The sequence below is a fragment of the Dermacentor albipictus genome, chromosome 6, assembly GCF_038994185.2.
Source record: "Dermacentor albipictus isolate Rhodes 1998 colony chromosome 6, USDA_Dalb.pri_finalv2, whole genome shotgun sequence".
In the NCBI taxonomy this organism is placed as follows: domain Eukaryota; kingdom Metazoa; phylum Arthropoda; class Arachnida; order Ixodida; family Ixodidae; genus Dermacentor; species Dermacentor albipictus.
This window is the reverse complement of record NC_091826.1, coordinates 140894410-140910317: the sequence shown is the minus strand read 5'-3', so window position 1 is coordinate 140910317 and position 15908 is coordinate 140894410. Positions and strand designations below refer to the sequence as shown.

Here is a 15908-nt window from a genome sequence, read left to right as displayed (position 1 = left end):
CAGAAACATGGTCAATAATAAGATGTAGGACGTGGCGGAATCGAAAAACCCGAGCGGGCTTCATGGTAAAGGCAATGAACCTTATCGTATTATTGCGCAGGTACTGGTGATCATTGGCATGACAAGCGTATGGTATTAAGTGCTGGGCAGAGGAGCAGCTTGCAAGCAAATTTTATTTACTGAGTAGGAGAGCATTGTGTGAGCCCTTTTTCTATCTCCTTATTGCGTAAAGAACTTTTTTCTCGCCATGTCTTTAGTGCTTTGGTGTGTGCTTTTTGTTCATATTTCTCTTATTTTCTCGCGTGCAACATGTGCCTGTATACAGTCTGTTCCCCCAAACTTGGACCAAGTAATAAAAAGAACGAACATTGACGCTACGCGTGTTTAATTGGCGCCGTATTGTTCTGAGCCATATGAAGCACGTTATCATAACCTTTCCTATCCCCCAAGCTGGGTAATTAACAAACATTGGTTAATTACCTTTCTCAATAATCACTCAATACAAAAACCTTCAGTCTTCTTCAATACAACTTTCAATACACTTTCAATACAAGAAAATCTTTAATACAAAAGTTTTAGCGCTCGTTCAGAAACATCGTATTATCTAGTCTGTGCTAACATAACTGCCCTGTTTATTATTTTGCAGCCTTTCTTTAAAGTACGCGAAATTTAATAATTATGACGTGACTGCTGGCTAACGCGCCGCACTTTTAGTGCCCTCAAACGTAAGTTAAACGAATCGGCAAGGCGGCTCCATGCACAGAGATCGATTATACAGGATCTCAGTGACAGATCCGTGATCTCGACGCAAAAGACCGTGTGTTGAGCCACCAATGACGAATCCAAATGCTTAATTTATTAAATGAAAGAATTGCACTAATTAGATTTTTATATATTTACTCCACGGCACATATTTGGATCTAGCGTGTTTGCAAAGCATAGCGACTTCGAACGAATTCTTACGGTTGCCCCGGTATCTACACTGTAAAAAAATGCGTTTTTTTTACGGCAGATATGCCGTAAAATATGCCAAATCTATACCGTAAATTAGAAAGCAGTGCCACCACTGTTAAAAAGCTTCGAGAGCCTGGAGAGGGACGAAGAGAAAGGAGTTTAGAGAGAAGAAGGACAAGCTGCGCGGATGCTCATTGGCGCGCCGGCCGTTCGCGGCGCGCGAAACGCGCATGCGCAAAGGCATTAACGCGCGCTGTAGAAGGCAAGACGCACGCTACAGCAACTTCGGCCGTCCCGACGCCGCGGCTTTGGAGCCAAGTGGAAATCGTACAAGTGCACACAAAGAAGAACGGTTGGTCGCCTTGTAAGTGCAGGTAGGTCGAGTCATTATGCACGGGTCAGTGGTGTTCTGCGAAGCGTATGTGATCTTGTTTGAGTGTTGAGCTAGCGGTTGAGCTTGCCAAGTCTGCGGTGTCGCCTGCGGAACGCTTCCGCACCACTCTTCGGCTTCGCCATGTTTGCTTTCTCCCGCTTTTGATTTAAACGGGTTTGGCACATTCATTGACTTGCGCACGTGGTTGTGCTGTTGCAAATTGTTCGCTATCCAGTCTGAGCCCTACACGTGATGCAGTGCTCTTCGTCACTTTTGCATGCTTTCGTGAGCCCGCTGCCGCCTTTGTTGTGAGCGTTGTGGCCTTGTTCGCAGATCGCGGCGCGGCGGCGGAAGCGGGCGTTGCAGCGCCATTGGGGAAGTCGAGGTGGTTCACGTTGCGGCTTCCTCAACTATGTTTCTCTTCTCCGCCCGTCACCGCAGGAACTCTGGACGTTCTCTCTTTGGTGTGCTCGCATGCCACGGACTGTGTGCGACGCATTTGCAGCGATGTCTCATTGTAAGACAGGTTGATTTGATTTGAGGACACACCGCTTTCTCCCTGCATAATCGCAGCAGGTACGTGCATTCAACGTATATTTGGCATTTCGTTGGCTATAAATGGTGCCAAAAAGCTTCAATTTTTATTGGATAAAGAAGTTATAATGTAGCAGCCGTATAGCCCCGAGTGTTTTGATGATTTACCTTAACGAATTACATGAGGCACTTGCAGTTATGGGCTGAGCTATTACACTGCCATGCTACAGAAAGCAGGCCCTAGTGATGATTTCACCGTTGTACAGGCCTCTTTTATTTACGGAACGGCAGACCAATAAAATTTGGTGTTCACAGTCTAGTTATTGAGAAAAGAAGTCAATATAATGCGAAATGAACGTTAAGACGGTGTAATAAACTAAAGTATGTAACTCTTGTTCTCTGTTTTATACCAAGTATAGCGATCGGAAAATTAGGGCTAGTTATTGTTTTAGACTGGCGCATTTTTGGAAATATCTAACGCAAGCACCTAGTTCGAAATATTAGGCTGGAAATGTTGGTGCCAAGTACATCAGCACTGCATATGGTTCTACAACTGAGACCTCCATATACAAGGGTTTACAAACCAATATGGAATGTTGGTATACTTGAAGCTGATATTTCAAGGCAAGTGTTTTAAACCGCATGCTCTCTCTCTTGAATTTTACAAATATTGACTTACAATAAATATTCACTGGGACCATTTCTATAATTTCCACATAAGCCGTGAAACCTGTGATGAAAAAATATAACTAATGCCTTCCTGTGAATATCCTATGCTGACAGTATGTTAGTGTCTCATTATGTTAACGACAGAGCTTACTACACAACAGCGAAAATTAATATTTAGTACTCGGTTTTCTCAGGACAGTTCAGCAACAAAATGCAGCCAATATGTGTTATCATTCCCTTTAAACAGTGATCTTCGTGTGCACCATGTAGGGAAGTATGAGCATGCTATATAGTTAATTTGACTGAAAACAAGTGAAAGAGCATACATTTGATCACTGAGCCTGTTTTTTTTTTGCTCTATGCAAAATTTTTGTTGCTGAATTGCAGTTTTAATGTTCTTCCACATATTTTACATAGCAGTTCCATGGGTTACGCAGTCTGCCAACTACATGGACATATCCTTAATATTCAGTTCATTTTCGGGTTGCTTTCTGTTATTCAGGATGCTGCCAGAGAGCCAGTATCTGCATTTTTTTTATGTGCCAGCAGTCTTCACAAGTAACTGTATAGCAATGGCTTGTAAACCGCTAACTGTATGCAAATGAGTCATAGTCAAGTATTAAAAAAATTGGGTCAAATTTGTCGCAAATTTATGTCTTTGAATGGGTATGCATATGGTTGACGCTCTTTTTGTTCGAGGATGCCTCTCTTTATTTAAATACTCTTGATAACTTTGCCCAAAATAGTTTTCAAAAGCCATTTATAGTTTATTTCCTGCAACACTATTTTGTGGTTTAAAGAAAACTAAAGACCTGCTGGTTTAGGAACAAGTGGCACACAACACTCAGTGAAAATTAGAAAGTGCCCTAGAACGTAACTTTTGGAATGCATATACTTTGCATACGACTGGTAAAGAACAGTTGATGCAGCACTCAGCCCTATCATGTAAAAGTGACAAGTACTCTTTTCATTTTGTTTAGGTGATGACATCTGGATGCCTGAAGAGTACCTATTGCTTGTTGATGGCCATGTTATGGCAGCAGCAAAGATGTTCAAGCAAGCATTCCGCATGCTGTTTGCAGCTTACTGCTGCTTCCACATTTGTTATGCAGAGAAGGCGTCATGCACACTTGAATTCATACAAAGGTATATTTGATTTTCTGTTTATGCTTGTATTTGTTTTACATCATGCGCATTAATAGCATATATTATACTGGCCTTAAAAGAACGAAACTGTATACAAGCACCTTTAACAGTGCTGTGGAGACTGTAAATTCAGTGTCCTAGCTTGATAAAAGAAATTGACGGTAGTTGGCAGCAGGAACCAGCAGACATTGCTTCTGTGTAATCAAAAATAACACTGGACGATTTGAAGCTTAGTCCACTTTTTTCAGCTTCATAGTACACGTCTGTAAAGCTGAAAAATGTTGAGGCCTAAGTTTCAAATTACACAAAAGTAATGCGTTCCGGTTCCTGCTGCGAGCTACCATCAATTATTGGAGTTATTTGGAAGGTCAAGCTGCTCCCATATTTATAGCAGCGAGATTTATATTCAGTTTGCAAGCCCCCAAGGTAATAAGCAGGTCTAAAATATCCGTAGGTAAAATGTGTTCACATTAAAGAATAAAAGCACTTTAGAGATTTGTTGCATCTAAAAGCAAAACCCGTCTGTGGCTTTTTTCTATGATGAAAGTCATTCAGACCTCCCACGTGCACCTTACACCAGATGCACCTGTATGATAAAAGTCAAAAGTCACATCTCCTGGGTGTTAGGTGGAGAAACAGTGCACGAAAATCGGGGACAAGACGAGAAGTATACAGCAGGCGTTGTCGGTTACTAGATTTTTTTTTGCGCTGTTTCCTATTCAACTTTCTCATAAAACAACTTGTCCAACTTTGAATACTTTCGTAGGCTGGTGTGCTTTAAAACAACAAAAAAAATGTACTATTTGTATGTCATGCTTGAAATCAGCGTGAGCTGTGGCATTAAAAATATTCCAGATTATCCGAATCATTTCTTTATTGCCGTTATATATAGGCTTTATTGCAATTTTCCCTGCCTTCTCTTTAATGGGGGGGGGGCGGCATTTAGGGCATTTTCGGCATAAACCCAGACCGTGGACGGAAGAGCAAAAAAGGAAATGTGGCGGTCAGCAAAAAAGTTCTTGCCTTGGTGCAGCGCATTACTGAGTGTGAATGGAATGTCCAGGTAAGTCTGCCCCATATACCTGCCTTCTCTGTTTTGTGCTTTGAAAATATGTTATGTCATTCTACCTTTCATAACATGCAAACCACTCTTTTCAAGAGCACTCGCATTCTGTGTAAGCACCTCTTTATAGCATTTGGAAGCCCACTGACTCATTTTTTTTTACTTTGCCCCACAGCATGGACTAGTTGACCACACGCAGGGATACTTTTTCGTCTGCCAAGCAGCCGAGAGCCTTACAATGCGAACTACAGAAATGGTTCCCTTTCACCAAGTCATCTACACAAGAAATAATTTTGAAGCTACGTGAAGTGCAATAAAGTGTTTTGAAATATTTGTTGTTCATTATAAAACATCACTGGATGTTTCCCAGTGCAAAGTATTCATTCTGTATCAGCGGTGCTTCAAAACGTGAGCTGGCCATTACAATAAGTTAAGCTCCTCGCTTACTTTATTTGTATTTGATCCGTTGACAGGGCTGATATTTTGTAGCGATGCCTTTTCTGATTCTGTACTTTTTCGTGTTTGGCCATTGGTCAGAGCGACGGTGTACGCTCATTATCAATAGGATCAGACAGCCATTTGTGGTGGATTATAAGAATAGCAAAGAATAAGGCATCGCTACAAAATAGTGGCCAGGAGTATGGTGCCCCTAATTACCTGCATATTACTGGCAGCTGTCTCAGTATATTGCATATTTTCTCTGATGCGGTATTTGCACTGCATTGGTGCTTAGTTGTGTTGCAGCCTATTTCAGCTTCAGTCAGTAAGTGCGAAATATCTTGTTGCAGGAAGGGGAGAGTTCCGCATCCCGACTACCCTGACTAGAACATTCGGATTTGGAACAGTCAGACCGCGTGAAACAAGCGATTAAAAGTACAGCATGCGAATATATTGTTTTTAAGGGACAGTATGTTCAATATTGAAATTAAAGATGCAGTTGTGCAGCGTCTAGCTTCATTTTCGCCGGCGGAATTGATGCCGTAACGGTGGTATTTAATAGCAAAGTAAAACAACTGACGAGTGATTTTCAGCAGGAACTGTAAAATTTACTGGCGGTACCCGTAAAAAAAAATTACGGGTCTGCGTTATTTTTACTGGAAAGGTGTGAATTTCACGAGCAAGGCCCGTGACTAAGAATAACTGAGATCCGTAATTTTTACGGGAACAAGTTGGCAGCCAAAACTGACGGTCGAATTCCCGTAAAAACAACGGACAATTTTTTACAGTGTAGCCATCCGCCGTCAAACATACGGTGAAGATGCAGTTGTGTTCCACTTTTTAAGCAAACACTCTTTTATGCGCTAAAGGACATAAGTGGACCACCATTTCTTCGGACGCATTGAGGGTGTGGCATCTAGAAAGTGGTTACGCATGTGCGGATGATATAACCCCTGGCTCGGACAGCAAGTCAATCATTGACAATCATGTTGTTGGAAGCCCAGAGCTCCTGATCTTGCACTGCCGCCTTTTCAAGTTGTTCCAAGTGCATACGCCTTGAGAACTCGCAAGTTACAATTCATAAATTGAAACATGTGCCGCAAATTACTTCCTCAGAATGTTACTAACTGTAACTAACATAATCATTATATCAAGCATTTTAATCTCACAGAAGTAGGAGCTGCCTCATGGAGTTCAAGAGGTAATTATAGGGCACATATAACTTTTAAAAATGTGGTGCCGCTAAAAAAAAAACACCTTGTGTGTGACAACAGTTCAGTTGGGAGTCAGCACGCCATGTGTGTTACTTCTGCGTTCTTGCCCTCCTTTCCGAAACGTAGGCAGATGTTGTGCACCTTCCGGTGGCACTTGCAAAGCACGTTTTTAGATTGCCCTTTCTTGTCTTTCAAGTATGTTGTGTTATCACATCAAATGCTAATAATAACGTCTCTCGCACTGTGGTGGACCGATTTACCTTTGATATAGCGACGCGGTCAGTTTGCTCCATGTGGCGATGAATGTGAGGACACAAAACTCATTGCAAAGCGCCGGTGCATAAAATAATCCTTCGCAAATGTACGCCAATCAGGAAAATTATTTCAGCAAAGCTGCATAAGCAAGCCATTCATTCGAGCTGGTTAGTCTGACACACTGGGAACCTGAGTAGAGCTAAAGAGACAATAGCGCTATCTGTTATCGTTTCAGCTTGTCCCCATTTTTCTAGCGCTATTGAAGTTCTCAGTGTGCGTGAGAAATTTTTCACAGCGTTCGGAAGTCCCACAGTTCTTTTCAAATAATGGCAGATGTCGCAGAAATGAGATGAGACAGCTGCGTTTGATGCGAACGAAATCAAGATTCTTCTTTTTTTATTGCGTTTTGTAACGCTCACGCCTTTGGAGCCCAGCATCGTCTTTTTTCTCGCCTTCTCCGCTCCCATGAATTTCAACAGCTTCTGGCCGCGAAAAGTTTTCTTCTTATCACTGGAAGCAGCCTTCGAGTGTGTAAAGATGTCGTACAGGTCTCCGAACGACTCTTCCTTTTGTTTTTAAGACACAGGATCGCTGCTTCGCATAGACTCCAGAATATGCTTCAATGACCTTAGCCAGGTTCCAGATGGATATAGGAGTGCGTGCGCTGATAAAAACGACATCTCCTTGGTTCACTGTCATTTGTTGCCTTCTTGCGTTACACCGTTCTCTCAGTTCTTTCAGATATTCCCTGTTCCATCTTTTCCACCAATCTTTCGTGATTTTTTGCTCATTTCTGCACATTTATTCTATGCTGACCTTTTTTTTCACCTTCGGTAATGTCTTTAATCCTATGCTTTCCGCCTATTAAGGATAGCTTAAACTTGAGTTGTTGTTTGCACCTCTTCTCTAGATAACAGTCTTTTTCGAATAACTTTCCTCACCACTAATTTCATGCTTCGTACCATCCTTTCATAAAAGCCTCCCCACCAAGCCACTTGTTCTGCGATGTACTTCCATTTGATTTGATTTCCTTTCTACTGACAATTCCTCTCTGTACTCTACCTGATCTTCTGTGTATTTCATCAAACGCCTAAAAATATCTTCTTGACGTAAAGCCACGTTCTGGTCTTGTGCTAAAGATGTACTGATACCTTCTCTTTGTTTTAACAGGAATCCAATGTACAGATCCACTGGCAAAGCTCTTTTCAGTATCGGAAGCAACATCGATGCATAGGGCTCGCTTTTCAATCCTAAGGATTCCAATCCACGTATGTGCACTTCCACCTTTTGTGACAACTTTCCTAAACCATCATGGTCATTGCAGCTTGTCACTGTTTTCAAGTTAGTTAGTTCTTTCATATGCATTTCTACCAGCACGTCATCTTTTCGGTACTTCTGCTTGAGTAGATCAATGGCATTCCCATAGTTACTGTCGAAAATCTGTAGTCTCTCCACGGCAGCTGCCGCGTTTCGGGTTAGTGATGACAGAAGGTACGTAAATTTCTGATTTTCGTTCAATTCGGTTCTTTTGTGCACAGTTCTTTCAAATTGCCGCCAAAATCTCTGCATTTCATTTTATCGCCATCAAACTTCATGATTTCTAGCTTTGGTAGCTTCCCTATTGTTGCTTTCTGCGATTGTCTAGCTTCGCAATTAAAGTGGGGTTGCTCCCTCGCTGTTTTCCGTATTTTTTTGTCGAGAAAGGTGCGTGTTGATGCTGTGCAGAGCACTTATTATCTTCAATTCGTACTCAGTAGTTTTCGCGAACTCCGAGTGAGCTGTTTCGGGTGTTATGAACTGCTTTATCTTCTCGTCTGCTTTCTTTAGCGAGTTTCCAATACCTTTGATTTGGCTGGCTATCAGCGACATCGCTGCATGATCCTGATTTTTCTCCAGTTTCTTTTCAGCATCGCTCACTAATTGGTTATTTGGGTCTTCAGCGTTTTTCGCTTTTTCAAGATCACTTCTCTGTTCATCTTGACTAACTGAAGAAACTGCTGGTCGCTTACAGATTCTAGCGGCGAGACGTCACCTGAGTCTTGGTCGCCCTCTAGGTCCATGCCGCTCCTTGCTGTCGATGTCTCGCCTCACTGCCGTTGCTTCGCCTACGGCCCTCCTCTTCCTCCACCTTCTGTGGCCAGTCTGTCGTTCTGGTAGTCCGTGGCCAGTCGGAAGAGGAGTAGCCGCAATCCTGGTCACGGCACCATGTCGCAGAAACGAGATGAGACAGCTGCGTTCGATGTGAACGAAATCAAGATGCTTCTCTTTCTTTATTGCTTTTTGTAGCTCGCGCGCTTTTGGAGCCCGGCGCCTTCTTCTTTCTCGTCTTGTCCGCTCCTATAAGTTTCAACATCAGAAGCACCAATAATCTGTTTGATAGCGACTCTCACGCAGGCGGTGTTGCGATATCAGGGCGTCTGCCTTCACTGATATGCGTATTTGCAGCCGATTTCTCCAACGTGGATGCGGTATAAAGTGGCTTGAGAAACAAACATAACGGAAAAGTGGTGAAAGAACCGAAGTTGCGTGTTCGAATGAGGTACAAGCGATGTAACTTTAATATAAATAATTGTGTTTCAAATCGACATCGGGGCTGTGACACACGTGGCGTTGCATTTACATGCAATATCGAGCACGCCGCCGCACGCCGTCCTTCGCTTCCACTCGAGAGCCGTTGCAGAACTTATTAACTTCGCTGTGAAAGCAAGTTACAGCTGGAACGGACTCCATGTTCCGAAACAACGAACACTGGCTCCCGGGGTAAGCGTCATTTACGGGCGAGGAGGTTTACGACAAGACCATGTGGGGATGCCTTAAGTGCCTATCCTGCAACAGGTCGCCACGAGTTATGCATGCCGGTACAAGTTCCCTTTGCTATTGCCCAGGAGCTGTGAGTTCTTGCCGCGGGCATTACTCCATTCGAGTGCCTTTACACTGGCGTGCCCCGAAAATATCTCGCGAAAAGTGCGAGCAGCTGATTCTGGTGAGGCTTTCAGGTGTGTCTGGACGATTCGGCCATTCACCCTGGTGTCCTGCGTCCGATTCGCACATCATCGAACATTCATGGTCCTGCAACAGGAAAAAGCCGCAGCCAAGAATAACAGCACTAACACGAGCGCAGTCCTTCGACCAATGACAATGTTCGTTGTGTGTGTGTTCAGGTGATTGTATCGTGTGGAAGACAGAACTTCTGTTCATCGACATATTCTCAGTGTAAGTTTACGGACATATTTGTTTGCGACGTCTTTCTGAAGGGAGCCCCTGCCCAAGCGGCAAGCTACTCCTTGCCATTGCTTCATTTTCTCTCGATAAGCTATAGAAGCCACGGCCCCTTCTCTACCTCAGAGCTACTGCGTCATTCCGTCTCCGTGCCACAGTGGTGTTTCACTATACGTTCCCTTAAGGACCATATAGAAAATTCACATATGTACAGAATGCACGCTATTCATCAGGAACAAACACTGCCGTTCTTAGAGCATGAAGAAGCCACTCGTTTTCGCCACCACAGCAGCATGTGCACGCGCATTCCCGAGCTCAGCTCTGGCCCTATATCGTCACTGCCTCGAATATACTGCTTTCTTTGCCGCCACTGCTGCTCTCGGTCGCTGGCTATGAAATGTCGAATATTCTCTATGAAATGTATGCGTCGCTGAAAGTAACGTCAATTTCCTCATTTTTTAAAACTCATTTAGGCATACTTTGGCCAGCCTCCTCATACAGGAATCAAGATTAGTTTATATCTCTAAATAATATTTCTGGAATATCTGTTAGAAACTACGTTGTCTAAGTAAAATCTTATAAATTTTTGTTGTCGTATAGGTCATTACTGACGCTTTTCACGCATGAATTTTTGCTACCGGCTGAAATTCTGAATGGTGCAATAGCAAATATGGAAGCTCGTTCGTACTTAGTCAGCCTTACGTTTACTTCTATTCCTACGGTCACTGCAGTTACGAGTTTTCCATTCTGTGTAATATCCTAACATGTTGCTATCGCATTCATTGCTTCGCCGTTATGGCGAAACTGTCATTCTTTAGATAATGAGCCTAAGGCTAGCCGACCGACTAAGAAAACAGTAGAGGCTGTGGACCAGACCCATCATCAGAAATTCCAGAGGTCGGTTGATGACACCAATCGGAACATACACGGCCAGAATAGTAATCGCCGGTTAAGCGTTCCTCGTCACCTTTGTCATTTTCTCTGAGCACTGTAGTGATCTTATACTAGACACGGATTTCTAGAGAGAATAGGTGCAGTGATTAATGTCCACGAGCGCAACGTTACATTTCCTACAAGCTCAGACGACATCGACCCCGCGCAACACAAGCTACAGCGCCTGCGAATCGCCGATGATGACGTGACGCTTTCGCCGCGAAGCTGTTTCCTCTTATCTGTAATTTGTGACAACTTACACAGCGGGACTGGAGTCGCCGAGCACATTTCGTTTATTTTCTCTGAGGCACGAGGCATTACAGAAAGGAGTGGGTGTTAGCAAAACAAAAAGAAATAATTGACATTTTAGCAGCATAGTAGGGTTACAACAAGTTAACAAGGACTTTTTGAATTCTTTGGGATTGACGATTCAAACAATGGAGGAAGCGGGAAGGTGGTTGCAGTCGCCGCTTGTTGTGGGAATGAAGGAATTGAAATCAAGGTTAGTGCGGCCACATGCCACGTCGACCTTGAACTGATGATTTTTTCTGGAAGAAATGTACAATGGTGGTAATAAAAAGGAAAGACGCTTAAAGTGGGATTATAATGCTACATTTTATTAAATAGACAGAGATGGGGAAATTTTTCGACGAAGTTAGAGTTTAAGCGAATCAAGATTGAATTTCATTGGTGTTGCACTTACTGTGCGCGATCAGTCAAAATAAAACGTGTTGCACGGTCTTGAATGGTTTCTATACGGAAGTTTAGTGAACAGACATGAGGATCCCAAATGGAAGATGCTTATTCAAGCTTGGGCCTAACAAGTGTTTTATAAAGCAAGAGTTTTAAGCCGGCAGGGGCTAGACTAAAATTACGTTTCACATAACCAAGCGTACGACTAGAATTACTAGGTTTGTGTTCAACATGAGTTTGCCATGTAAGGATGTGAGAAATATAAACGCTATGGTATACATGACTGGAAACCAGACTTATGGGAAGGCTATTAAGAGAATAGGTACATGGTGTGTCGTGAGAAGTACCGCGAGTAATTCTCATTGCCTTACATTTATTATTATTCAGTTTCCTTAACCAAGTCTCACACCATGCATTTATATTGCTTAGGCCCGATTGAAGTGTCAGATCGTCATTAGCACTTTACATTTCAGGATGATTAACGCAATCATCCGCGAACAGCTTTATGGGTGAACAAATTTTGTCAGGCAGGTAATTAATGTAAGCAAGAAAGAGCAAGCGCCCTAGAACTGACCCCTGTGGTACTCCGGATGTCATAGGACAAGGAGCAGAGTTGTGGTCCTCATCTGTGACTAACTGCGTGCACCGAAACAAAAAGTGCTCTATCCATTTTAGTACCTCACGGTCTAAATTACGCACGCGTAGTTTAACGAGTAGTAATTCATGACATACCGAATCAAATCGCAAAATCTATGAGAATGCAGTCTATGAAGGAAGAACGACCTAAAGCGGTAAATAAGCCGTTAGTGATAGACAAGCTCTGTATCGCAGAAATAATTTTTTCTGAAACCATGTTATTGCGTACTGACAATCATCGATATCGATATGACAATAAACGATATTCTCCATGAGTTTGCAAGGTGTACTAGTCAGTGAAATGGGTCTACAGTTGTAAGGGGTATGTTTACTACCGTTTCTGTGCAAGGGAACCACCTTCCCAATATTTCAGTCGTCCGGAAGTACACCATGTTCTAGGGAATGCAAAAAAATCACAGAAAGTATAATCATCGCACTGGCACGTAGTCACACCATTTCCATCGCCAGGGCCGTAATTAATGCGCTCGACGGACATGCTGAACAACTGTTGACCACTTTGAGCAGGGAACGCCGACACATTGTTAAAGGCGCTGCCGTTGGTTACTTCGACTAATTTGCCCCAATGCAAGGCTTCCTCTCACTGCAGCACGCGGAATCTACCGTGCCTGTGCCTGTACCTGTGGTTTTTATCGTCCAATTTTAACTTTATAGTCCTTCGTACACAACAGCCTTCTTGAGCTAATCGGTCAAGTTTGCAGCTCCTTCTCATCTGCATCAAGATTTAGCCAGACGCCACTCACCAAGCACCAAGCACACTAAAGCCGACGCAACACTCATTTGGCAGAATCCTTACCATGTAGCACCGAAAGAGAGCAAGGCCATGCAAAAACAAGTTAAGACGACGCTTCAGAAGGGCTTCATTCGGCCATCTGAGGTTCTTGGGCATCGCCTGTCGAATTGGTTAAAAAGAAGAACGGTAGCCTGCGTTTCTGCGTCGGCTACCGAAAACTCAACCACATCGCAAAGAAAGACGTTTATCCGATACCGCGTATTGATGATTCACTGGACAAGCTACGAAACGCACATTACTTTTCGATGATTGACTTCAAATGTGGCTACTGGCAAATCTAAGTTGATGAAAGAGACCATGAGATGACTGTTTTTGTGACGCCTGACGTGTTTTGTGAATTTCAGGTGCTTCCCTTCGATTTGTATTCTGCGCCAGCAACATTTCAACGACCAATGGGCACGATACTCTCAGGCCTCAAATGGCAAACCTGCTTCGAGGACATGATTCTGTTCTCCGCCACGTCCTGAGGCTGAAAACGGTCTATGAAGCAATACTTTCAGTCGGCCTAACTTTGAAACCTAAAAAGTGCCATTTTACTTTTGAGGAAATTCCTTTCCTCGGTCATGTTGTTAGTCATCCAGGTGTCAGACCTGACTCAGATAAAATCACGGCCGCCCCTAATTTACCAATGCCATTCGGTAAAAACGCAGTGCGACGTTTTCTTGGCCTTTGCGTCTACTACAGGTGGTTTACTGCAGAACTTTCGGGCACCGCATGACCATTACTGATATAACCAGAGGTGTCCCCTTCGTGTGCGGCGAAGCCCAGCACCGGTGATTTCACGAGCTTTGACAGCAGCGGCAGACGCCTCCTGTGTCGCACATTTTGACGAAGACGCTCGGATGATTCTTCATACCAATGCTAGTAATTTCGGTCTTTGCGCAGTACTTGTTGAGCGGCAGGACGGCACCAATAGCGTGATTGTTTACGCCTGCGGGACGCTATCAAGAATTGAGGCTAACTGCTCCATTACAGAAAAAGAATGCCTCGGAATGGTATGGGCACCCCTGAAGTTTCACGCATATTTGTATGACCACTGTTTCACCGCAGTCAGTGATCCCCGTGCATTCTGCTGGCAAATGTATTTAAAAGATCCAACTCGTGGGCTTGCGCGCTAGAGTCTTCACCTCCAGGAGTTCGACTTCACTCATCTGTCCAAATCGGGGAAGTGGCACGCCGACTGCCTTTTTCGGTCTCCTGCTGAGCCTGCAGTGCACAATGATGACTACGCGGCTTTTCCAGACATGGTAGATAATGTCTCCGTTTCACGCCAGAAACGAGATGACACAGAATAGTTCCTCTTACTGCTTACTTAAGAGGAAAGAACAAGCAGCGCGCCGAAGGTATTCGCGAGAGGGCTGCCTTAGTATTGCTTGCCCCACGAAGGTCTCTATAAAGATAACTTTTCTCCCAGTGGCAGCAGCCACCTACTCGTCATTACAAGTCTTCGAGACGAAGTCCCATCTGTCACAATGGCTGTCACAACGAACCGACCGCTGATCACTTCGGCTACATCTGAACATTGGCAAGAATTAAGCTAAAGTACTACCGGCGGAGACTAGCGCCGGTCGTGAAACGTTACGACAGGACATGCCTGGATTACCAGCACCGCAAAGCTACGCCAGTCAAGCCAGCTGTACTGCTGCATCCTATTCAAATACCGGAAGCGACATTCACGCAAATTGGCATGGACCTTTAGGTCCATTCCCAATGTCTGCTGCTGACAATAGGTAGATAATCCTCGCCACAGATTATCTCGCTTGATGCGCCGAAACAGATGCTCTCCAACAAGGAACACCAACCGAAGCAGCACAATTTTGTATCCAAGCAGTCATCCTAAGCCATGGCGCTCTCGCAGCGGTTGTCACAGACTGAGGTACTGCGTCCACAGCTGTGCTTGTGGATATAATTTGGTGACTAAATAGTACCGCTCACCGAAGAACAACAGCTTATCAGCCCCAAACCAATCGGCTGACAGAACGTTTGACTAAGTCTTCAGGTTGTGCATGCGCTTCCTATGAAGTTATAGTTTTCCTACTGAAATCAACTTTGCACCTTCTATGCACAGCCTTCAGTGCTTGGTGCATACCGACGATGCATTATTTTTTTATTTTATTTTTTTGAGGAGGACGGGAAAATGCCACCTCCTATATCGTACCCGCGGGTGCGTTCCAGGCCATGAAAACGACGCTGAAGTAGCGCGTGGGTAGATAAACAGAGCCGGAAATGATGTCACATTGATTGTTCTTATAAAGTACGGTTATACGTCCTGCACACCGGCTTTCCCGTATCCTACTATGCGATGGCAATATCGATATAAAAGACAAGGTCAAGCATACTTATTTGTTATAGCAGTCCCTATATCCTTGTTCAATTCGCTAATCTCGCAAGCATTTGTAGTTATTTGCAGCCGGCTAAACTTTGCGCAAGTCACGCACTTTGAATTTGGTATACGCGCTATAGGGATCGAAAGGAGGCCTTATAGCACATGGGATGTGTCGTGGCCTAGGCCGACAGGTAACGACCATACAGAATAGAAACTCAGAAGGAACTAGTATTTCGTTCTCCCGGACGCGTGCCTCGAGGAGCCTGAGCATGGGTCAGAAGTGTGTCTGCGACCAAGGAAGCCAAAGCCACCGCTATAGGGTGGGCCCCGGTAGAGCCAAAGGCGATGAAAAAACTCAAACAGAAAGGCACCACTCATGAGACCGGACGGGTGCCCAGCTAACCCATTTTCGAGAGGAGTGTCCTGGCGCCACAGTCAAAGTACTATTGGCATCAAATGAAACGCGAACAGCGGAGCTCGCGGTACAGTTTGCGCAGTCGTCATGCCTAGCCGTCATTGTGGTGTCGCGGCCTACGGGCCGACGAAGAAGAGAGCCAACCAGCCAGAACCCGAGCAATGATCCCGCTTTATTTTCTGGCCCCCAATTATATATATGAAGACAATAGCGCCACAGGCATTCACAG

At 44.2% G+C, this 15908-nt stretch overlaps 1 protein-coding gene and 1 long non-coding RNA gene across 3 annotated transcripts in view; one reads left to right on the top strand and one right to left on the bottom strand.

Annotated features, from left to right (window-relative positions):
* LOC139061384 (ATP-binding cassette sub-family C member 2-like) overlaps positions 1-15908 on the bottom strand; it is a 485203-nt gene that overhangs the window by 157589 nt on the left and 311706 nt on the right. The window lies entirely within an intron of this gene.
* On the top strand, positions 1211-5024 carry LOC135908511 (uncharacterized). 2 transcript variants are annotated; one of them, XR_011507059.1, is made up of 5 exons: positions 1211-1328; positions 1661-1903; positions 3511-3676; positions 4623-4739; positions 4915-5024. It is a non-coding gene; the product is annotated as an uncharacterized lncRNA (long non-coding RNA). The 2 variants fall into 2 exon arrangements; XR_011507060.1 differs by lacking the exon at positions 4623-4739 and having other exon boundaries at positions 4915-4976.